The sequence below is a fragment of the Protopterus annectens genome, chromosome 5.part0 (genome assembly GCF_019279795.1).
Source record: "Protopterus annectens isolate FY-2018-M chromosome 5.part0, PAN1.0, whole genome shotgun sequence".
NCBI lineage: Eukaryota > Metazoa > Chordata > Ceratodontiformes > Protopteridae > Protopterus > Protopterus annectens.
In genome coordinates this window covers 1318098658-1318123330 of record NC_056735.1, presented here as the reverse complement: position 1 = coordinate 1318123330, position 24673 = coordinate 1318098658, and positions in this window count along the sequence as shown.

Sequence of the window (24673 nt, the reverse complement as noted above, 5' to 3'; positions counted from 1 at the left end):
CAACTCCTCTCTAGGCACCCTGTCATATGCTTTCTCTAAATCCACAAAGGCACAATGCAACTCCTTCTGACCTTCTCTGTACTTTTCCATCAACACTCTGAGAGCAAACATTGCATCTGTAGTGCTCTTTCCTGGCATGAAACCATACTGCTGATCACTAATCATCACCTCCCTTCTTAACCTAGCTTCCACTACTCATCACTACTATTTCATTAAACAATCTAGTTAAAAACTCCACTGTCATTTCACCTAAACACCTCCATGCTTCCACAGGCATGTCATCTGGACCAACAGCCTTTCCGTTCTTCATCCTCTTCATAGCTATCCTTACTTCCTCCTTGCTAATCCACTGCACTTCATGATTCACTATCCGCACATCAGCCAACCTTCGCTCCCTCTCATTCTCTTCATTCATCAACCCCTCAAAGTACTCTTTCCATCTGCTCAACACACTCTCCTTGCTTGTGAGTACGTTTCCCTCATTATCCTTTATCACACTTACCTGCTGCACATCTTTACTAGCTCGGTCCCCCTGTCTAGCCAATCAGTACAGGTCCTTTTCTCCCTGCTTAGTGTCCAACCTTTCATACAATTCTTCATACGCCTTATACTTAGCCTTCGCCACCTCTCTCTTTGCCATGCACCTCATCTCCTTATATTCTTGTCTACTTTCTTCATCTCTTTGACAATCCCACTTCTTTGCCAACCTCATTCTCTGTATACTCTCCTGTACTTCTTCATTGCACCACCAGGTCTCCTTGTCCTCCTTCCTCTTTCCAGATGTCACACCAAGCACCTTTCTAGCCATCTCTCATACTGTCTCTGCTGTAGTTACTCAGCTATTCGGTAACTCTTCACTGCCACCCAGTGCCTGTCTTAACTCTTCCCTGAACATTACCTCACAATTACCCTTTTTCAATTTCCACCATTTGATCCTTGGTGCAGCCCTCACACTCATCCTCCTCTTCTTGATCACCAATGTCATCCTACAAACCACCATCCTATGCTGCCTAACTACACTTTCCCCTGCCACCACTTTACAGTCTCCAATCTCCTTCAGACTGACCCTTCTACATAAGATATAATCCACCTGTGTGCATCTTCCTCCACTCTTGTATGTCACCCTATGCTCCTCCCTCTTAAAATACGTATTCATCACAGCCATGTCCATCCTTTTCACAAAATCCACTACCATCTGACCTTCTGCATTCCTTTGCTTAACACCATACCTACCCATCACTTCCTCATCCCCTCTGTTCCCTTCAGCAACATGCCCATTGAAATCTGCTCCAATCACCAGTCTCTCACCCTTGGGTACAGTCATCACCACTTCATCCAACTCACTCCAAAATTTTTCTTTCTCATCCATTGCACACCCAACTTGTGGAGCATATGCACTAACAACTTTCAACATAACAACATTACACCATCAATTTCCAGCTTCATAAACATCACTCAATCTGACACTCTTTTCACCTCCAACACACTCTTAGCATACTGTTCCTTCAGGATAATGCCTATGCCATTTCTTCTCCCATCCACACCATGATAAAACAATTTGAAACTGCCTCCGATATACCTAGCCTTGCCCCCCCTCCATCTGGTCTCTTGCACACACAATATACCAACCTTCCTTCAGTCCATCATATCAGCTAGCTCTCTCCCTATACCAGTCATACTACCAACATTCAAAGTTCCAACCCTCACTATCACAGTCCTGGCCTTTATCTGCCTTCGGGCATGACTTTCCCCTCTTTTCCTCCTTCGGCCAACTGTAGCCCAATTTCCGCCAGCACCCTGTTGGCCAACAGTACTGGTGGTGGTCGTTGTTAACCCGAGCCTCGACTGATCAGATATGTATTTCTGTACTGTTGTCTGCATGTATGATTTGGCAAAATTGTATGTTGAATGTCCTTCCTGACGCAACCCTCCCCATTTATCCGGGCTTGGGACCGGCACAAAGAAATGCACTGGCTTGTGCATCCCCAGTGGCTGGGTTCATTTCCTAAGTTAACAATATAATATTTATAGACAGAGGTACTCTGCCTGCATTGCATAGACAAAAGGAGGACTGTCTTAAGTGTGGATGCCAGAGACTTAAGAAATACAAAGATAATATTCTCCTTTTTCTGTTGTTAGTCAAAAAAGTTAGAATACCAAGAGATATTGAACTTCTGGAGTCAGTGTATAGTCCCCAAACACACTTATTCCAAGGATCATACTTAAGATCCTTTAATTTTCAACAGACTTCTAATGCAGTATTTTCCATAAAACATGTATTTATATACAGTATTCAAAGACTGTCATAGGTACTGTACAAACAAACCAAAATAAAACAAAAATACTTACAATATTAAAAAATGTCATGACCTACAATTTCAATGGCAAGAAATCAAAACAAAAATTACCCCAAAAATTAAGGACTCAAAGCACATATAGTGTCAATGCTAGGGCCTAAACACACTGCCATATACAAATGTTATTTCAGAGATCTTCTACAAAACAAAATAATTGGCTCAGGAATCAAGAAGATTTAATCCAGCAAATAAATCAAATCTGCTTCTTCAGGTAATTAAACATCAGTCCCAGTTTTGTCCTTAAATATATTCAGTTAGGTCATATGATTTCCATTAACGCATTACAAATAACTATAAATTAATTTTAAGCATTCTTTAAGTTTCATTGTGGGTTTAAAGAGTATACTTTCTTTTAAACCTTGATATGTATTAGCTCTAAATCTAGATATCCATTCATATTCAGCATATTCAGTTTTAGTTAAATTTCCCTTCTTGTATTAGTGTATAAAATCTGTAATACAGCAAACTTAAAAGAATGACTGACATTTTTCTTCTATAATGTTTATAAAGTGTATTTGTGTTCATTTTCCTTTGTATATCAGATACATGCTGGCATATATATTATTTCAATTTTCTGCTTGACTTATTAATGTAAAATGCAGCACAGGAGTCACCAGTTGCTACATTAGTATTTTTTGAATCATAGCCAGTGAGTTACAAAAATTACATTTCATAGACTGAAATGTCCCGTGTCTCTAACTACTTCTCTGTTTAACATTCTTTTGTTCTATATAACAGAAGAGCTGTTTTAAGTTGCATCATTTCTTATACCGAAGTACTGTTCTCATGGACAACCTCATTCCTAACCCTTCTATATTATACGCCAATTTTGTTTTCCACGTTCAAATATTTTATTGCATTTCAAATAGCATAATATCTTAGAAATAGCTATATATATGTATATATATATATATATATATATATATATATATATATATATATATATATATATATATATATATATATATATATATCTTAATCACATAAGCACCAAATAGTAAGAAAGAAGTTGAAACTGTATAACAAGTTAATAAAAAAATATCATAAAAATACATAACTATTTACAGAGGTGTCTAGCCAAAATATATAAGATATTTGATTTATACTGATCACATGACTTAAGGTAAATTACAGTCTATTTTTTCTAATATTTGCATTGCTGTCAACCATGAGTTGTAGTATGAAGTGATTCTATCAGTCCTGAATTTTAAAACAGCAATTGCCATATGAGCAACTGATAACATTAGATTCTTGAATTCATTGAATGAAGGAGAAGATTTACTTTTCCAGTTGATTGTGATGATCTTGCGAGCTATGGCTAATAAAATCCAAACAAATGAAAACATTTTCCTGGGAACACATTTGGGAATAGGAAAATTAAATAATACTAATGATTTGGTTATCTGAAAGTTATTTTTGAAGACAGTCTGGAAAAAATAATTATTTTTCCCCAGTATGTATTAAGTAGTTTACAATCATAAAACATATGTTGCCAATCTGCCTTCAATTTTAATTTACATCTCCAACATCCATTTTCATTTCCAAACATCAATGCTATTTTGTGAGGCATAAAATAGCATCTGTGAATAAATTTACAAGAAAACAATTGCCAATGTAATGAATATGTTTTGAAGACATACATATAAGTTTCTTATCATTGTCTGCTGGAGGATGATCATTAACATTTGTAAAATAGTTCCAAAAATAATTTTTATGCTATATTTATGTATTCTTAGTGATTCTGTATATTTTAGGCAGATAACCATTTCCTTGCACTGGTTGATTAGTTATAAGTATAATGAATTCAATAAAGTTTGAAACATACTGCCTAAGTGTTAATTGCATTAACTCCAATTTACTTATGACATATTATCTTAAGGCTTATAAAGCTAACCACAGATATTTCTCTATATTATATATGTTCATTATTTGATTAATAGAAATAACTCTTCCAGAATCTATTAGCTGGTACCAAAAGATACATTTCATTCTTTAAATAAATTAATTTTGTTAATATCAAAGGTGTCAATGTCATTATATGTACAAGCAATAAGAAAAAGCAAGAAAGACCAAGACTTGATATTTGGGTTCTTGTTCAGAAAATTCTTAAATATAAAGTATTAATTATATATTTGGAAAATATTACTTTGTTTTTATTCTCTAAAATATAGTCCCTTATCATCCAGTAGAAGTAATACAAAATTATTGAATAATTCTGATTCAGAGACTGATTTGATTCTAACCAGATTTGTTCGTGTATTTGTTTCCAAACAGATTAATATGTTGAATTTATCCATGATGTTACATTTTTAATAACAGAAGGCACAGCATATATTTTAATATCAAGAAGATTAACTTTTCCTTCTTCCCGGTCCAATAAGTGATTATTTAGAGCAATTCTACGTTTATTAGGAATGCACAAAAAATTCAATATAATTTTATTGTATTCATGTATAATGTTTTGGGGGGGAGCTTGAATAAGATATAGTACTTAAGAAAAAACAATTGCTTTAATTAGAAACAACCTATCTTCCATAGTGAAAAAAAAATCAATTACAATGGGCCATAAGTGATTTGATTTTAATTGTGATATTAGTATAATTAATTAATAGTGTTTCATTCAAATCGTCTGTCACCAAAAACACCTAAACAACTAATTCTGCTATCAAAAACCATGCATCTGGAGAGCTTCTTATTTATACACTTCTTAATACAATTTATAGATAGTATCCTAGTTTTGTTTTCATTAAAATAAAGACCAGAAATTTTTGAAATTTTGCCATTGTATTAAATAGAGCTTGTAAACAGTGTTTGTTGTCAGTTAAAGTCAGGAAGATATCATCTGTAAACAGCTGAAGCTTCAGATCTAGACCTCTAGTAAACTGTATACCCTTCATATTGGTGTCCAGTCTAGTACAATTCACAAAAGGTTCTATTAACAAAGCAAACAATAAAGGAGACAAGGGGGAACCTTGCTTGGTTCCTTTAGTAATTGTAATGGAACTAGACCTGAGAGACCCTAGCTTAATGTAAGCTAGAGAATGTTCATATAGTGATCTAATTAAATTAAAGAAAGTTTTTGGGAATCTGTATTCATCCAAAACCAAAAATGGATAGTTCCAATTAACTGAATAAAAGGCACTGTTAATGTCTAAATCTCACAATGGTCAGATCCTTCTGTTGAAACTTAATGTGGTCAATTAACGTACAAATTATTTTAATATTATCATGTTTTTCTCTCTTTTATGAAACCTATTTGATTGTCATGTATTAAACGAGGCAGAAAGTGTTTTATTCTATTAGCATATATTGCCATAAACATTTTGTAATCTACATTTAGAAGGATATAGGTCTATATGAATAACATAATGTTTCATCTTTATCAGTCTTTAGAATTGGGGATATTAATGTACTTCCATGAAGGAGGTATGATTGTGTTTTCTTTAACTAAAGTATAGACTTTTAACAACAAAGCTAAGGCTTCCCTTGGCAATAATTTATACATTTCGGGTAATACGTTATCAATACCTGGAGCTTTATTTAATTTCAGTTTATGAATTTGTGACTTCATTTCAGACATTGTAATGGGTTTGTCTAGAAGCTCTATGTGTTCCAGTGTTAGTTTGTTACCAATGTATTTACTAAGGAATATTCTTATATTATTAGGTGTTGCCACTTCTGAATTAGATAAATTAAGCTTACTGAAATAAACCTTAAATGCCTCCAAAACAGAAGATAAATCTGTAACTTTTTTCTTTGTGCTTGGAATGTACAGTGCTTTTATTTGACTGGATTTAATAATTTTCTTTGTTCTGTTTGCTAACTTTCTCTGATTAGTAGGGATCATAGAATAAGAATTTAATTTGATTTTTTCAAGATTAATCATAATTTTATAATGAAGTGTTTCTAAATATTTGTTTGTTCAAGTTCTGTTTTTAAACCAGTGTTTCCTTTTTGTATTTCTATCTTAAGTTTATCAACTTTCATTTGCAATTCTAATATATCTTTGTCCCATTGTTGTTTACTCTTTTTAATAAACCAAGATAAAACCCTACCATAGATATAATACTTTAAAGAGTCCTATACAAATATTCCAGATATATCATCAGTTATAAAATATCTAGAAATGTTTTTATTTCAGTTATATAAAATTATTTTAAATCTTTCAGGTTTATTATATATGAAGGTATTCTGGTAACAGGCAAAGCATGTGTTGGATTAGTTTCTAAATCAAATATAATTGCATAGTGAACAGACAATAGTCATGTAATAACTCTAACTTTGTTGTTATATCATTTGAACATATACTCTATGAATTCCAGAACGAGTCCCATGTCAATTTGAAGAGTGGTTAAAAAATCGTGAATTTCTGCAAAATTGTTGAGGTCTTTAATAACAACTGTATCAATAAATTTCAAAGGTGGAAATTTTCCTGCATTTGCAATTTATGTTGGCATCATTATTTTCTATAATACAATTAAAATCACCTGCCCGTATTAAACTCCCTTTTGAATAATGAATAATGTCTTCAAAGTTATGTTTAACTGCTTTATCCTCAATTCCAGGTATGGAATAGAGGTTAATCAATGTATAAATCTTTCTATTCATTTCTAGAGACATTAAACATGACATATCAGAAGAATCATAATAACTATTAATAATTCTTGGTGTTAAAATAGAATTTCTCAATAGGATTGCTACTCCCCCTTTTCTTCTGCCTGTAATGAGAACTTATTATTACTGAGTAATTATTAAAATTTAACCTGATTATATCTTCTTTCAAAATGCATGTTTCTTGAAGAAAACAGTTGTGGCTTATATAAATTAAGATATTTAAGTAAACTTCTCTTTTTAATATTATTTAGTCCATTAATGTTAATACATACAAACTTCATGTTCATATTACGCTATGGTTTATGAAAAGCCATTCATGTTCATAGTCATGGAAAATTATATATGATTTTAAAGAGAATGCTAGATGTTCATGTTGTACTGTAATATAAATAATCATGGCAGACACCAAGCAGTAGAAACTTAAACACAAAAACCTAGTATACTGATTAATCAAATCAACACCCTACTCAATGACGTATAAAACCCAATACTTGGATAGATATACTAACCAAGCAATCCCTCTACCTTTGTCTACTGTCTGCACTCTGCTTATATTAATACAATTATATCAGAATATAATGTAAGTTCACCCTGAAATTGAATCCACTATGATATACTTGAAAAATAAAATAAACTACTTAACTAAGTATATTTATAATCATCTTAAAAGAAAAAATTAAGATATTCATAACCTAAGTACTTAAATAAGTAACTGAAAATAATATATTTTAGTGGATAAGTCTAACAGCAACATAAAATGAACTGTAAAAAATGATGATATAAGAAAAAGCAAAACATACTAAGCACATTTGACAGTACAGCATCCTTGAAGCAACTATGTATTTGTCACAATGGGCTGTTAATACAAATAAAGTTTGTAAAGTGTAAAACTGAAGACATTGAAATATTAATACATAAGAAAAATTAAAATCAATAATCTCAAGTTTTTAACTAAACATTATTTTCATAAACTATATACAAGCTTCACTATACATCAGCTTATAACTTGACTGCCCTAAAATGAAAATTAAAACAAATACCAATATGAAATGTCAATGTGTTAAAGGTTTGAATAACCACTATTAAATAAAATAACTATAACACATATATAAGTATATACCCTAAAGCATTTGGAAAAACAAGATATATATGATACTGAAATTAACATTTTCCTCTTTGGGTCTGAAGTAGACAAGGACAGTGCAAAAGAAACAAATATAATCATGAGATCTTTAGCACAGTTTGACATGATTTTATTATTAAACTAAACTATCTAAAGTAAATACATCCCATAGTGTGAATTAGTTTTTATGTTTGAGTATTAAATTGCTTTGTTCACTTTATTCTGGTCAATGAAATAATATTACTCTTTAGATAATGCACTAGTAATATTCAGTTATAATCTTAGTAACTACTGGCATTTCCTGGCTCCTTGTCAAAAATGGAAGATTTAGAGAAAATGGAAAGGCGGAATAAAGTCAGAATATATGGGATGCCAGAAAATAATGGAGAAGCATAATACGGGGAACTTCTTAACCACCACTTTTCCAGCTATAGAAAATTTATTGGAAGGACTGCCTTCAGAATACAGAAAGCTCATAGTTCTCTCTTTAAACCCCCTACAAAACCAAATGCGCTTCCCAGCTCCATCATTAAAAACTGTATTTTTACCATGGTTAAAGAACTTAAGAACTACATGGTATAAGCCTTCTGTAGAAGTAAGCAATACTATTATCAGATTTGAAAATGGCTTTCCACTAAACAGTATATAAAAAAGTTTATTAGCATCTGGTGAAAGGTCATAAAAAAACAATATTTAAATCCATATCCTGTTCCCAGACAGGTAATTTTTCTGCCAATTAAGAAAAAATTATATTTAGTTGAATAAGCTGTGCCTTTCATGAACAAGTATAATATACTCTTCAAACTTAAATATAAGGACTGGAACTACTCTTCTCTCTACATATGTATTGAGAAAGAAAGTTGAAAAACTGTTACATCAAATTAAAAGGCTTGTAAATGCTCAAGAAATAAACATACATTTAAACATTACATATAGCACTGTATCTTACATCTCTGCTTCAGATCCCAAGTAAAATATTTAATGGTTAACTTACCCATTCTTTTACTAATTAGGGTAAATATAGTGATTTTGAGGACCAAATGCTTCCCAGTTTAAAATAACAGTTAAACGGCTCAGACGTGACCTTTGGCCTTAATGTTGATGTCATTAGAAGAGCACCACCAACTTTTCAAAAGATCAAGAAAATCACAGTCTTTGTGTCTCAAATGGAAGTGGCAACCATAAAGAAAAGAACTGATAAGACATCAAACATCATTATTGGCAGAAAGTTGACAAAATATTGGACAAAAAAAATTGATCTGATTAGTGAGCACAGCATCTTAATACAAATTGCATACTGTATATGGAAATGTGATGTTATAGATTGTATAGTTAGGCAACTGTATATAGTTTCATTTGTAAATAGTTGACTAGTTGCGTATGTTATATTATTTTATGTTTCACTATTTATGGTTCAATCTAGTTGAAGATATGGAAACAATTTTAATAAAAATTTCTTTCAGTAAAAAACAGAAGTGCATTTGAAGTTCCTGGGATAGTCCACACTACCAGGACTGTGTAATACAGTTCCAAAAAAGATTTGGAAAACCAGAAGTGTCCCGTGAGCTCAGCAGAAATCTGAGGAGTTGTAAGTAGTTAAAAGAATTTAGTTAAGTGTGTCTTGAGCGCGAGACAAAGGAATCAATTCTACCACAATCTAAATGATAAATGCAAATGCTGAGCTTTTTCAATATTAAAGGACCCAGTTAAGTAAAAGTAGCTTTACGGACACTTCATATCCACCCAACTTAGATATTTTATACGAAATTAATTATATATTGAGGAAATTCAGATTTATAATAAAATAATAAAGAAATAGGCTGTGTAATGATAGAAATGAGTCTCTTTTAGACCCCCGCAGAAGCATATCCATTCATATTGCATGCCTGCTTTTGAAACTTTGTTTAAGAACATTGAAATTTACAAATATATTCTAAGGATGTTACATAGTAAAATAAAATTAATCCAGCCTTCTAATATTTGTTGGCACACAAACAGTGGAAATTAGAATTCTAGTATATCTATACAAAAGTAATCATATAATTTAGAAAGTTTAATCTAGGCATATAAAAAACAAATACTCTTGTTTCACATTTTCTGATGTTCTGAAGGTTATTTTTCTTTTGTTTGGAGTTTAGTGGTAACATTAGTGTACACTGTTAATGAGTCAAAACTTCTAAAGAAACAGCATCAGTTTAAGATTAGAAACATGCAAACAAATAAAATTAAAGCTTTATTTGTCCTTTAATGTCTTCTCTTTCTGTTCTGAAATTTTCCATCCATTGTTTTAAGCATGTCTTTTGAAAGAACTACTGGTCCAATCCATCGCTTCCACTTGGTCTAAAATATTGTTATTAAATACTGTACAGCCAAATCAACAGAATCAAAGGTCTTTATGCCTTCAGAAAGCAAAATTTCTGCTGCATAATTATTTCTTGTAGTTGTTCCATTTGTTGTGAGCATTTGTCCTTAAAGGCATCCAATTTACTGCCCATTTTGAATGTTAGACAGTAAAGATTCCAGTTATTTTTTAACTGAATTTTCTTGTGAAGAGTTTTTGGTATGACTCATTCTGATCAGCTGAGAGGTCTATATTGTGTCCAGTTGAAAATGATAGGAATTTTGAAATGTCAAAAGATAACAAACCCTAAGGTAGCCTTCCAAAGGATTCAGTAGAAGTTTAGTATTAAAATAATCAGTCAACTACCACTTAAAACTGAAAATTCCTGTCAGAAATTGTATTTAGATAGAGCAGCTAAGAAACTGTGCTGCTGCCAAGCCACCATCTTAGCCACACCCCCATGCCAATGTTTTTTAATCATATTTTGTACCAAACTAGTATATCTGTTATATGTCAAAGTACACCTCATGTGATTTGTTTTGTTTAGACAAACTTTTATAATTTGAAAAGGTTGATACATTACATGAATCATGCATTTGCATTATAGCCTCCCTTTTCATCAACATTTTAGTATTATTATTTCCTTGTTGCTATTAATCCATTACTAGTTCATCCAGTTGTGTTAATAAGGTCAAATCATTAGTATTAAGTCTCATTAAACATATCATCTGACCTTTTATAATATTTCCAAAGGTAAACATGATTGCTCTGTAGAAATATGCCTTTTTCTTCACAGATCTTCTAACTGCTACAGTATTTATACTTCTGTCAAGTGATTTTTTTCTATAGAAATAGCTAAAAAACTTAAACTTCACATCCAAAATTATCAAAAAATATTTGTGTCATAATCTCTAAAATCATACGAGTATTAGTATCCCAAACTATAAAAAATATCATCCTTATATGTTTTATACAATAATATATACCTAGTAAATACATTAGATTTGTTAATATTACACTCTTCATCCCACATGGTCATAACATTATTGGCATATGTGTTTGCAAAGGTATTTCTACCACAATGCTTTGTTTCTGTAAATATTATGAATTCTGAAAAATAAAAACATTTTCTGAAACAAGTTGTGGTAACTCATATATTTTATTAATCTTGGAATTCAAAATGTGCAACATGATGAATATTTCAGCACCAGTGCTACACCATATTCATTTGGAATCATTGTAAGAAAAATCAGTCCACATCTAAGAAGACAAACTTACAATATGCCTGTTCAGTGGTTTGATGCCAATCATGCAAAGGTTCAAAAGTTTTTGCTCTCCCTTTTATAACTTCTTATATTAAATAAATTACTTCTAAATTGCTTCTCCAAATAAATCAATACTGGGTTCATGAATCAATTACGTCCTGATACCATTGGTCTCACTGGTGTTTTATGTAGGCCTTTACAGATCTTGGAAAGGCCATAACAGATTGATATTGAGAGAAATGAGCATGGAAAAAGTTTAGAAATTCCAGAGTCAAGTTACCATTCAAGTGCATATCACAGACATTGTTACTAACATTTGCAATCAACTTATTAATTTCAAACTTGTGCCTGTATCATTTAGCAATGAAAATATACTCTCACTATAAAAATCAGAATCAATTATCTTCACCGACACCTGTCAGCATTAAACACTTGTCCATGTGCAGTCAATGCATTCAGTATATCTATTTCCATAGATTTCATGGAATCAGCAGTCTCATGACTCCTACACAGATGATAGAAATCATCTTCACATGCTTTCTCAAAGGCTTGTATCAGAGGTTTGCTGATGAGAATAAAAGTGCTAGGCTTTTTAAGCATTTGGTTCCTCTGTTGGGTAGCATAAGGATGTAATAGCTTGAGCTCTCAGTGTACTTGCAATTTCAGAGATTTTGTACAGGATTTCTCAGGTTCATATACCTGAATAAAAGAAGGTAACGTCTTACAGAGAATCATGGTAAAGTAAGTAGAAAATAACCTGCCTGATGTCTCAGGCACTTAGAACAAAGGCAGCCTATAACCTGATGACCTAAGATGCATAAGGATGTAATAGCTTGAGCTCCCAGTGTACTTGCAATTTCAGAGATTTTGTACAGGATTTCTCAGGTTCATATACCTGAATAAAAGAAGGTAACGTCTTACACAGAATCATGGTAAAGTAAGCAGAACATAACCTGCCTGATGTCTCAGGCTCTTAGAACAAAGGCAGCCTATAACCTGATGGCCCAAGATGCCTTGCTATAGTATATGGTACCAGCAAATAATTTAAATCTGCAGGACAAAGGATGTGAAAGATAAAGCAAGCAAAGATCAACATCTTAAAGGTGCATCTGGCAGCAATCAGCAGTGGATACAGATCCCATGGAACTGGTGCAATATGACTTGTGTACAATGTTCCAGTCAGCAACCTGGCTCTAGAATTCTGCACCTGCCTAAGCAAGAGAGCACTGCAGTATGCTGGTGGAGATGTAACCAATGTATGAAATACCATTGCTGATCCAAGGTATACATTAATTGAGGAGAAAGTATGATTAATCATCAAGGACACCCTGATCATGGCCATTAGAAAACTTTTAGATGGGTTCCATCAGAGATTAAGGGGGTAAAGCAGAGAAGAATTCATCCATCCATCCACAACCTCTTTTCCCATTTTTGCACATAGGGGTCAGGGTGTCACTTCAACAGTGATAATCATCTAGCTGGCTCTCCCACTGTAGTTTTTATATACCACACAATCACATGCACACTGACACCTATGGCCAAGACTGTCCAATCAACCGTCTTCATGTCTTTGAATGTGGGAGGAAACCACAGCACCTGGAGAAAACCCACGTGAGCAAAGGGATGGCATGCAGACTCCACACAGAAGGCACCCCAGCTGAGAAGTGAACCTCTTGCTGTGAGGTGACAACACTATCCACTAGACCACTGTGGCACAAAGCAGAATATGATGGATGAATGCTGGCATGCAGCTACATGGCCACCATTTTGCTGGGTTGTGTTTAAATCAGTTCTGCCCACATATAACAAAATGGCATATGAGCAATCCTCCATATCAGTGAAATCAGGAAAAGTGTGGTGAGAAAAGCACAGGTGAACTTGAATATCATCAGCACAGAACTGATATTAAACAACTCTCCCTATGATTACTTTACTAGACAACAATAAGCATGCTTTCAATAATAATGTAGCCAAGGCAGGAACCTAAGGCAATGCACATTCCCGAAGAAAGCTACTACTGGAATTTATCCTTGGATATGAAACACAAACATGACCATAGTAGGTACCTTCAGAAACTGGATTCCACATCTATTAAATCTCAATACCCTAACTCTAGGTAACTGTAGTTATACGTCTTTCAACTAGGAGTCTTACACAATTAGCAGTAAATATGCCCAGCAAGCATTTCCTAGATTTCAATAATACCAATTTCCTATATCAAATTAGATGACAAGTATTTGATATTGCCCCTATGAATGCTACCTTTGCCTGCATACTTACTGTTATCCTCTCCTTGTGCAAATTTGATCACCAGACTACTGTCACCTTTTTTCTCAAAATTAGTACCAAATTGTCCACAAATTCAAATACATTCAGGGACTACTCCAAAGTCAACCTTATGTACCTATTTAACAACTTTAAGAATTTCAAAACTGCTTTGCCTCTTGCTGACATAATCTCTAAAGCCAACACATCTAGCCATGATTTTTATAACCCTTTTATACTAATGGCTAGATAAGCACCTACAAGGCATACTCTTGGTTGGAAATTTAGGGGTAACTCTCTAACTTCCCTCCAAAAGATCTCAAACAATAAATTCTCCATTGTACAGTAAAATCCTCGTCATCCGGAACTCAAGCTACCAGCACTCTTAAGCATTTGCAATGTTCAAGTGGAAATCCAGGAACGAACCACCATAAATTCAGCCAGTTCATTCCTGGATTTACACTTGAACGTTGCATTTGTGTTGGTTTATCGTTTTATTCGTGTCCTGATTTTACTCTAAAGCATTTGCTTGGCTCATACGCCAGTATATGAGCCAATCAAAAAGCACAAGAGGAGTCACTTCTACTCAATGTGGCACAGCCTGCAGTACCACATTGAGTAAAAGTGGCTCCGATTTGTGATTTCTGATTGGCTCACATGCCAGTATATGAGCCAATCAAAAATCACAAAGCATATCTCAAGGAACCAGAACATACACTTAACCGGCATCTACCAATCCCCATGGGTGCTGGTTAAATGAGAATTTACTGTACCACTCTTTCCAACGCTAAACGGCTTCTAGAGCAAAATAGGTCAACTTTTTGCCTAGGATCCTTTATATATAAATTGCTCAATTGTGATTCATTCACCTTCTTTGCAGCCAAACTTCACCTGAAAACCACCAGTTAAAATTTCAGGTCCCTAACGTCTATAATCCACCATCCAGAAGTCTCCTTAATAGATGTCATATGACAGACTGTATTTTTTCAGTAGTTATGCCTAAAGTGTGGATATCCATCCCTGATACTATTAAATCCATCCCAGCCTTCATCAAGTTTTGAATATCTTTACAAAAAACTCCTCTCAAAACTAGCCCAATGCACAAGCTTTACAAACACTGCTGCATAAACATTTTGCTTGTACTACTCTCTATCTCCCAATTTTTTCCTAATCTATTAGTGCTCAGTTTTATACAGATCAAGAAAGTTTTAGCAACTTCTAGGACATTAATGCTTTTTCTCTGCAGTGCACACATCCACCTCCACTCTTCCTTATTTTCCCTACCGTACCTTAATTTACACACCTCCTTGTGGTGTCATTCCTTTCTTCTCTTTCTCTCCAAATCTATCATTTTAATATAGCTGCATTATCTGCTTTTGCTATGAAAATCCTGTGACTATTACTATCATTATCTAATCCTGCTACAGTGAGATATGATTTTACTACTTACCACTCATAGATGTTATCTATGTAACTTAGAAATTTGTTTTCCTACTTTTGTTGTCTGCTGTAATTGTTTGTTGCATTTTCTTATTTTGTACAGTGACTTCAGTGCATGATTATTTTATTTTGCTTTTACTGATTTATAACCCTGAACTGAACCCGAAAACTATCTAGATGGGTCATTTTTGTATTCCAATTAACAACTGTAAATAAAGGAATATATAAAAATGGTGGAACTCTCGGATAAATAAGCCTTATAACAGGAAAAGATAATTATATGCTTCTTATACAACCTTTTCCATAATCAAGTCAAAATGAGAAGTATAAACAGGTATACAGGATGTTAAGCACATGATTAGAATGAGTGGGAAAAATAAATAAAGTAACTGTGTAGGATACACATATAGTGCTGTTTTAACCTGAGTCCTGAGTGATACCTTCCCAGGCTTTTATGTGCTTCGAGAAACGACCCCCGACTGGCTCCGGAGCTGCACAGCCGGGCAATCCCTCAGGGACTGTGAAAGGTTGAAGAGCCACGAAAGGACTCGCGGTCTCCAGTGTTGCGAGGGCCTCTGCCGCCTCTGGGACGGCACCTTCCGGAAGAATTTCCCCCTCCCCTGCCTCTGGAAGGGGAATCCTCCTGCTGAGAGGGGTAAGGCTTCTGAGATCTACGGAACCACATTTTCCCTCCTCTTTTAGCCTTGGGATAAGGCCGAAAGGGAGTGGAAAATCGTGCCCCACGACAGTCAGAGTCTTACCCTCCTGTTCACAGCGGGTCAGTGTGTCCTTTACCTTGGGTCCAAACAGGGAGGACCCATCAAAGGGGGCGTCGGCAAAGGAAGACTTAAAGGCCTCCACGAAATGACACAGGCGGAGCCAGGCTTGTCTCCGTAGAGCAATGCCTGTACCCACCGCTCTACTCGCCCCTTCGGCCGCATAAGAAATGAGCCTCATGGATGAGTTTGAGATGGACGACATTGTAGCCAGCTGAGAGCCAACCGTCTGGGCCAGCTCCTCAGGCAGGTTACCCAAGAGGGTATCGGATAGTTCTTTAATCAGATCCCTCTGAAATCTAGTAAAGTGCGTAAGGTAGTTCAAGGACCTCAATGTAAAGGCCGCTGAACTCAGGGTGCGCTTTCCATACCGATCCATGCTCCTAGACTCCTTATTAGGAGGATGGATGGACATCGAAGCCTCTGCTACATCTTGCTGGGTAGCAGATGCCACCACCAAAGCATCTACAGCCACACCTTTAGTCAGAAACTCTTTTTCAGGGGGTGCCGAGAGGAACTTATTCGGACGAGCAGGCACTGGTTCCACAGAGTCTGGGTGTTCCCACGCCCTTCGACAGATCAAATCCAAGAGCTCATCGAAGGGCGGAGACAACCAGGAGGCAGAGGGCTGAGCCCCGAAGGCCTTCAGGAACACCGACTCATCAGCAGAGGGAGGTTTGGACTGCCAGCCGCCTCGTTGTTTTAGGGCTTCCAGGATGTCTGCAAAGGAGACATCATACGAGGACGACTTAGGGGACCCCTCTGCATCATTGAGATCAGTGTCTGATGTAAGAGACTCATCAGGGGAGTCAACGTGCTTCCTCTTGCACGATCTCTTCCTGGGGGGTTCTTCCGAAGAGGCTTCAGAAGGACCTCCAGGAGAGGGAGAAACCCCAGTGGGGGTAACCTCAGGCCCGGGGCTCCGCTGTCTAAGGACAGGGGGACTGCCAAAGACCCAGTCTTGGTATGCAGGGAAGGAGCTGGGGAAACCGTGGAGGTAGCCAAGGAAGATTTGGCTAACGCACTCCTCATAGCCCTGAAGACGGGACCACCAGAATCCTGGGAGGGTCCCACCTCCGTGGCCACGACAGTGGACGGCACTCCCGCCGCCGACGCACCAAGAGGGAGACTTGGGACTGAAAACATCAATCCCGAAGCCTACCCCCCAGGGCCGATGGAAGAAGTCCGTGTACTGAACTCCGACCCAAGAGCCGGAGTTGGAGCAAGGGTCGGGCCCGACCCTAAAAACTCCACCGGTTCCACCAGCACCGGCTTCAACGGTGCCAAAGCTGTTGGAGGAGGAACCATAGTAGGGAAGTGGACCATTGGCTCCGAAGCCGAATGGGCTGGAGCCGAAACTAGCTTTTGGAACACCGGAGACTGGAAGAGTCTTAGGAGCACCCTGTCGATGTCTGAATCAGACATCTTGGATGATCTAGAGGATACCGATCGGGCCCGAACCGATTTCTCCATCGGCTCCGAAGGACTCGGGGACCGGCTCCGAATGGACTCTACCACTATCGGCTCCGAGGGAGATCTCAAGGCAATTTCCTTCGGTGCCGATAAGGACTTCGGCTCCGAGGGGGAAGAGTCTGAGCCGGTAACCCTTATCGGCTCCAATATCAGTGGAGCCGATGAAGGTGACCCGCCTCTCGATGCCCCAGTCCTCGGCTCCGAAACCAGAGGGGTCGAGGCTGGAGGCATCGAGGCAGACCGTTCCGCCCTCAGCTCCGAAGTCCGTGGAGCCGATGGAGAAGTCTGCTTGGATTTTTTAGCAGTCAGTTCCGACTGACTGGTCGGAGCCGACGCTTTTTTCTTTTTTGAAGGAGAAGGAGAAGAAGATAAAGCCTCATCGAAGGATGGCTTAATTAACCCCTTCAGGATTAATTTGTTTTTCCTCTCCTGGAGGACTCTTGATGAAAAGGCGTGACACATGCTACAAGATTCTTGTAGGTGCTTGGCGCCTAAGCAATAGACGCACGAGGAGTGGTCGTCCGTTATGGACATTTTATAACCACACCTCGTGCACTTTTTAAACCTGCAGGGTCTATGCTCTTTGGACATACCTGTATAAAGAGAAATACAAGAACTAAATCGTTCAATAACAATAATATAAAAGGTTTTTTTTTTTTTTTTTTACACAGTACAGTGACGAAATCACACAGCAAGACAGAGAGAGTCAAGACCCTCTAACTTAAACGGGCACTTGACCCATGAAGAAACAGTAAAAGTAAAGCAACAGGGGAAGGCCCCTCTAACTTAAATGGGAAACCTTCCCTGACAGGAAAAAACACGAATTGCTCAACAAAAGTAATCAATACACACTCGTATGACAACAATAGCTGTTAAAACAGCTTTTGGATTTAAAGCAAGCAAATTTCTGACAGGAAAAAGCCTAAATAAATAATACTTAGCCCAGCCAAGTTGAGACCACGTCTAAGCTTTGTAAGCGGCAAACGAGATCTGGGGGATTAATGGTGGTGCTTCCTGGGATAAAGATAGCTCAGCCAATAAAAGTCCTCACTCTATAGCATAGCGTGCCAAGTCGGAGCCGAGGGATCGGCTCCGAGCCCATCAGTACAGAATGTAGGCGAGATAGGATCACATAACATCCAATGTTACCACTGCAAGGTTATAAAACACCATGTCATTTTCTCCTGCTTATCCACTTACCAAATTACTGAAGCAGAGCTTTAGATGTCCATTCTTGAATGTCCCAGCTCTGCATCCTTTGGGCCAGAATTCTCAGGTAACTATGTAGGAAGAAGTTGTTTCAGTATTCAGGAGTAGCTACAGAAAATGGTAGAGGATGAATTGGCATCCTCCATCCATTTAACCCTTCTTTGAACCATCACCTTGTCTTCCTAGAGTTAACATGATCTTAATGTTTATCACAAAAGGAAGCTTTAGTTATTCTTTATGCACTCTACTAACAAAGTTTAAATTTAGACGTGCATTTGTTCCTGTTCTCTGTCAAAGAGGTATGGTTTCAAGCACATTGCAGGTGTGAATGCTTTCATCCTTCTTAGCAGGTGGAAGGTCAAGAATGCTGCTTTCTAAACTTTTCTTCCATTGTGGATCCATGCAAACCTTCCTGTTCCCTGTTATGGGGAACTGGCAATTCTTATGCTTCTTCTTTTTGGTCTTTTTTCTGCAGTGTTTTCATAAAGCGACATTATAATGGTCGTACCAGGCCTGCACTGTCAGAAAGTACCTCCTAATATGTCTTTATTATGGAATTAGTTACTGGAATCAGTTTCACAGATTTTTACTTTATGAGAATCCTGTCATGATTTTTGTCAATGGGCATTTCAAACTTCTGTCAAAGGGCATCCTTGGTTCTGGTGTAGACACTTCATTTAAAAGATTTACCCCTTTACTTTTGTTTCCATTCTACCTAATGTCACCACTTCCAATGTGATAACATCTCTTTCTTCTCCTTAGTTTTTCTTCCATGTCCTGGGAAAAATTTTCTCAGCTGACATACCTTCTTTATGCAGGATGCATGTCCATTCTGTGCCAATCTGAATTTCCTCTCACATCCTAGAAGAATATGGCATACAAAATTAGCCGTCCTCATAAAAGTGCATAGTGCTTGTCTGCGCTTCTCCACTGAGAGATAATGCATTATATCCAACATCTGTTTCTCTGCTTTATACAAGCTGAATGCTCAGACAGACTCCAGCTTTCCTGCAACCCTTCCTTAGATAAAGTGAGTATTAGAGAATGAAAGAATGATTTGGCAAACTCAGAGCTGACATCAACTCAAAAGATGACACCTACATCCTCCAAGGAAGCCTCATCCACATAAACTCCTGATGGCAAGAACACTGCCGTAAGCACAAAACAAATGTAGAACTCTTCTTTTTGTTAGTTGTTTGTTTGTTAGTAGAAACTTCAGTGCATTCTTGAACAGCAGACTTTTGTTTGACTAAAATATATCATCTGCATTAGAAAATCCTTCTACCTAGACCAGATAACTGCTAAAGGCATATCTTCCAAGTCCAGAGAAATTACAGTCCTTCTGGAGTCCTCCCTTATCATGCACATAAGAGAATCCTGGGTATGAGCATTTTAAGTCGCACAGAACATCTAAAAGCCTCATCATTCTACTCCCGGTGTTAAAAAGGCTTATGTGACAATCTCTTTAGCTTATAAGGCTACAAACAACCTAGTCCTACTGAACCTTTTACATGCTTACAAATGGTAGTACCACTAATATCCACTCTTGGGATCCTGTAATCTTAGCAGAAAGTGTTTAAGGGATAGACAACTTTCCCAAATAATCTCCTACCTATGGAATAATCACCCACTCCATACCTCACAATGGAACTCCCTAATTCTCTTAAAAACCAACCAGGATGAGTGGAGGGGCATCTGTTGATTTACTCCCTGGTGCAGCTCCACAGAACCTTTTGGATAGCAGAAGCAAGTTGTGCGTAGTAGAGTGGCTACACTCCTAATGGTATTCCCAACTGATGGCCTATTAAGCATCGATGACCCTATGAAATATGAATGGAGAGGTTAAAGAGAATAGGAAGTGTTAGCAATTTGGTAGTGGTTAGAGGAAGGGGATAAATTGAAGTTTGTTTAATTAGGCTTTGAGTGTATAACTTTTATAATTTTATTAACACTATCAAATCAACAACAATACCCCAAGTACCCATGAAGTGGTAAGGGACTTGGGTTCACAAGTTCACTGAGACCTTAACTTCATCCACCATGTGTCTACTGTAGTAAGGAAGGCTTTCTATGTAGCACACTTGATTTGCTGTCATCGCCTCGACAGCAAAAGAGATTATAACCCCTGTATACTCAGCACTAGTCTGGCCTATAACTGAGTATAATGCCCGGTTCAGCAGGTACCATACAAAGCACCTGCAGCAATTGGACAGACCTCATAGGTTTCTAACAAAGAAGATTACAGGACTCCAGTCCATGCATTACATAGACCAACTAAAGTCCCTGTCACTTTACTCTGTATCATATAGACTTCTTAGAGGAGACTTATGCCTGGCTTACAGAGCAATCTCAGACCCAAACCTAATGAACTTGCTGCACATCTGTAAATCAAATGGGACAAGAGCCACCCATTCCAGGGACCAAAATAAAGCCTGTGACTTAAATAGGGCATGCTTGGAAAGATTTATCTACCAGTGACTGCCACATCTTTGGACTAGGCTAGCTATTCATGTGAAACTGAGTACCTCTATGACACTATTCAAAAGCAACCTGGACAAGTGGATGGGGCACCGTAAACTCTTACCGGGAATACCGGTGCCCACAATCCTCCTAAACATGGGCAGTCATCACTAAATGCAATCTTGGGTATTAACTAACATTTATATGGCATTACATTGGGATGAAATGGCTAGGTTTGAAATGACCTCCAGGTTGATAGCCTAGTAATCTCCTGTGATCCTATAATCTTCTATTCTCTAGTCCACTGACACATCCTCTAATCCACCTTTATTCTGGTGTATGTCTACTCCACCTCTTTGCCATCATGGCATCCTTCCCTTACTTTCCTTTGTGAAGACCAATGCAAAGTATTCATTCAATACCTCAGTTTTTTCACAGTCTCCTGTAATGTATCTCCCATCCTGGTAAGTCTGTCCAGGTCCATCCCTCCTTCCTCCTTTCCTTTTCATAGGAAGTTGAAGGCTATTGAGTCCTGCAACCATTATGCCTTACCAGTTCCAATCATATTCTCCATTTCTCGAGGGTAGCTGTGCCAGTCATGCCCAGGGTGAATTTATGAACACCTATACAATTATACCAGTCTAATGCAAAGGAAGAAATTATACCACGTTGCCTAATCTGCATGGAGAGACACTGGCAAATTAATCTGTCTCCCCACCTTGCTTTATTTATCTGGCCAACCAAGTTTAGATCCTTGCTTTGATATTTATGTGATTTGCGAAGGTACAAGAGATTCTTGACTACTAGGACCTTGATTGTTTGGAAGGCAGGGCATAAGTCTCCTCTGAGGAGCCTTCTAGTCTTTTCTGGTAATTCTGGTATTTTAAGCCTATGATCCTCTTTGCTAGGAACATCTGGGGCCTTTCCAGTTGTTTAGTCTAGTGAGGTAAATCCCAGAGGGGCCATTGTATTCTATAATTGTTTTCTTCTGATCAGTGCTGAATACAAAGGGATAATAATAACCTAAAATCCTTTTTTCTGTGATCTACTTAACCCCTCATTGCTTCCCTTACTGAGCCCTAATGCTAGCTCCCTTACTATACTTGTTTTCTTTCTGCTATCCTCCTTGAACTGTACTTCCTCCACCTCCCCAAGGTATACCACACACACACACACACACACACACGTGTGTGTGTGTATGTTTGTTTGCAGATGCACACGTGTGCACATACTGCAATATGATGGTATCTGGGATTTGATATGTGATAGAGCTTATACTATAGATATAGGGGCCATGTTTTGTGATGTTAGTCATAATAAAAGCTCCTTAATCCTACAGGTTAAGAACCCACACAAATGCAGGGACGACATGCAGACTCCGCACAGAAGGCACCCCAGTCAAGAATCTAACCAACAACAAATGCATATCATTATTTAGTGACTTCAAGTCTTCAGATCATCCCAGTGATTTGCCTGAATATCCCAAATTTTATAAGGAACAGACCAAAACTATGAGGCAAAAATCTGTACATTCTGCGAAAATCTGGACAATTGAGAGGTGTGCTTTTAACTCTTCTTGTAATAAAACAGCTATTTCTGAGCATAATTCTGATTCAAAGCTCCAAACAATTTATTTTCCCAAAAATACTTGTCCTTGCATCTTCTGTGGTGGGGCTAGCCACCTAGTGGTGTGAATCTTGGCTCTAGATGATTCATAGGTTCATAGGTGTGTACTAGCCTAACAGCCTTGGAGCCTATATAAGCCTAGTCCAAGAAGATTCCCTGGCATTATGCTACCCAAAGTTAGTTCCCAGTGCCCCTGTCAAGCAAGGCCACTGAAGTGATCCCCAGGATGAACTTCCTATTGCCCATCCACTCGTCAAGATTTCTCATAAAGAGGGCCAGTGAAGTGTTCTGCTTGACGTAAATGGGAAGTTTGTTCCAGAGTATGAGAAGTGTCTGGGTTAGGAACCTGTCGCTCCAGCATGTTCTGTTTATTGTGGTAATGAGGTTTAGGTCCCTGGAATGTGTGGCACAGAGTGATTGGGATTTCTTTAGTTGTAGCATATCTAGCAGCTCTGGGCCACACATGGCTTTGTAGGTCAAGCAGAGATCGCCTCTAGGTAGATGATAAGAGTATAGCTTGAGTTTTTTTGTCTGTCAGTATAGGGCATGTGTCTAAGGCCTAAGATCCTCTTAGTGAGGTATTTTTGTGGTCTTTCCAGTTGTTGTAGGTGTCTAGTGAGGTACATACCAAATTGGGTGTTGTTTTCTATAATGAGGGACATCACTGTTGAAGTGACACATCGACCCCATGTGAAAAATGGGAAAAAAAGGTTGTGGATGAATGGATGGACAGACTTGTACTGGCAACTGCTGTTATACGCACTTTCTTAATATCTAGCAAACAATTAGCTTTTAAAACATTATAAAAGTACATCTATGTTTATTTATCATACTATTCACAATTAAACTGCACAGCAACAGGTTACCCTTTTCCTTTTTTAAGTGTTGTTTCAATTTTCTTTTACTAATTTACCTATAGTGTCTATACTATCATTCATCCCACCTTCCCTCCCTTTTTCTTCCTCAACTCAGCAAGCAGAACCGTTTTTGAGTCCCCCATCACCATCATTTAATTCACTCACTTTTTCCAAAGTAACATATTTTAAATCTACTACAGAATTATTTCTTCAATTTCCTTTACAATGTGACAATCAAAGTAAAAGTGCAGTAGCACTGTCACATTTTTTACAGAATCTTTCAGTCTGCTTTCAGGTTTGCAGTGGTGCAGCAGTTAGCGTTGCCACCTCACAGCAAGAGGTTCTCCCGTTCGATTCTCGGCTGGAGTGCCTTCTGTGTGGAGTCTGCATGTCCTCCCCGTGGTCGAGTAACATTAAAGACATGCAGGTAGGTGCGTGCATGAATGGGTGTACCTTCCTTGAAGGTTGGGTGTCGGGCTGGCAACTCGGCACCGTAAAAATACACTGCCAATCATTAGCAGACCGGAGTTCTGCTGTGGCGACCCCTAACCGGGAAAAGCCAAAAGTCATTACTTTTTTCAGTCTGCTTTCACATGCCCTCTCTCTCCACACACTGGGATCATTTTCATCTTATCACAGGTTTGCGCCAATTTCTGCAGTATATATATCCTCCATAACCAGCTTTATTTCAGCATTTGGTATACGCACAATGTCTCCTTCTGTAAAACATTAAGCTACCCAGATTTCCCATACCCCATTCCAAATATTCTTTTCATCATACATTTTCTTAATTTCAAATACATTTTGACAATAATTTAAGGGAAAAACAGTTTCAAAGTTTTATTTTCCATATCAGCAATATGAAAT